Here is a 1,736-nt window from a genome sequence, read left to right on the forward strand (position 1 = left end):
AAGTCATAAAAAAAAAAAAAAAAAAAAAAAAGAATAAATTTTCAAAGCATCAAAAGCCCATTTAAATTTGGTACCAGGAACTGAGGCAATTGTGGGATTTGCTGATGACCTCGCAAGTCTTAACCCTGTCACTTGGGCTAAAACCCTCGGAAGTTCCACTACAGTAAATTTCATATTAATCCTTGTGTGCCTGTTCTCTCTGTTGTTAGTTTACAGGTGTACCCAGCAGCTCCGAAGAGACAGCGACCATCGAGAACAGACCCTGATCATGATGGCGGTTTTGTCAAAAAGAAAAGGGGGAAATGTGAGGGAGAGATCAGACTGTTAGGGTGTGAAATCAGCCTGTTAGGGTGTCACATTTACATGAGTCAAAGCACAAAGTTCTTGTGCTTTTATGAATGCAGATGACACCAGTAAGTCAGCATGTTCACTTGCTTTAGTTAAAGGCCCTGGTAAATTAGTGTGTGTGTTCAAACATGAGTAATATAAAATGGGAAATTTCTTTTTCTCACTGTTTGTTGTAATAAATTGAAATGTGTGAGATCAGACTGTTAGGTGTCCATGTAGAAAAAGGAAGACATAAGAAACTCCATTTTGATCTGTACTAAGAAAACTTCTTCTGCTTGGAAATGCTGTTAATCTGTAACCTTAGCCCCAACCCTGTGCTCGCAGGAACCTGTGCTGTGTTGACTCAAGGTTTAATGGATTTAGGGCTGGGCAGGATGTGCTTTGTTAAAAATGTGTCTGCGGGCAGTATGCTTGGTAAAAGTCATCACCATTCTCCATTCTCAATTACCAGGGACAATGCACTGTGGAAAACCGCAGGGACCTCTGTCCAAGAAAGCCTGGGTATTGTCCAAGGTTTTCCCCACTGAGACAGCCTGAGATATGGCCTCGTGGGAAGGGAAAGACCTGACCATCTCCCAGCCCGACACCCATAAAGAGTCTGTGCTGAGGAGGATTCGTGAAAGAGGAAGGCCTCTTTGCAGTTGAGATAAGAGGAAAGCATCTCTCACCCGCTCATCCCTGGGAATGGAATGTCTCGGTGTAAAACCCAACCGTACATTCTATTTACTGAGATAGGAGAAAACCGCCCATGGCTGGAGGTGAGACATGCTGTTGACCATACTGCTCTGCTACACTTTACTGCACTGAGATGTTTGTGTAAAGTTAAACATAAATCTGGCCTACGTGCACATCCAGGCACAGCACCTTTCCTTAAACTTATTTATGACACATTCCTTTGCTCACATGTTTTCCTGCTGACCCTGTCCCCACCATTACTCTGTAGTCCTGCCACATTACCCTCACCGAGATAATAGAGATAGTGATCAATAAACATGGAGGAACTCAGAGACCAGCGCTGGTGCAGGCCCTCACTTGCTGAGCGCTGGTCCCCTGGGCCCACTTTTCTTCCTCTATAGTTTTTCTCTGTGTCTTATTTCTTTTCTCAGTCTCTTGTCCCCACCTTGTGAGAAATACCCACAGGTGTGGAGGGGCAGGCACCCTTCACCATTCCATAAGAATATAATGGCCGGGCGCGGTGGCTCAAGCCTTTAATCTCAGCACTTTGGGAGGCCGAGACGGGTGGATCACGAGGTCAGGAGATCGAGACCATCCTGGCTAACACGGTGAAACCCCGTCTCTACTAAAAAAAAAAAATACAGAAAACTAGCCGGGCGAGGTGGTGGGCACCTGTAGTCCCAGCTACTTGGGAGATTGAGGCAGGAGAATGA

Source organism: Theropithecus gelada, unplaced genomic scaffold (genome assembly GCF_003255815.1).
Source record: "Theropithecus gelada isolate Dixy unplaced genomic scaffold, Tgel_1.0 HiC_scaffold_865, whole genome shotgun sequence".
In the NCBI taxonomy this organism is placed as follows: domain Eukaryota; kingdom Metazoa; phylum Chordata; class Mammalia; order Primates; family Cercopithecidae; genus Theropithecus; species Theropithecus gelada.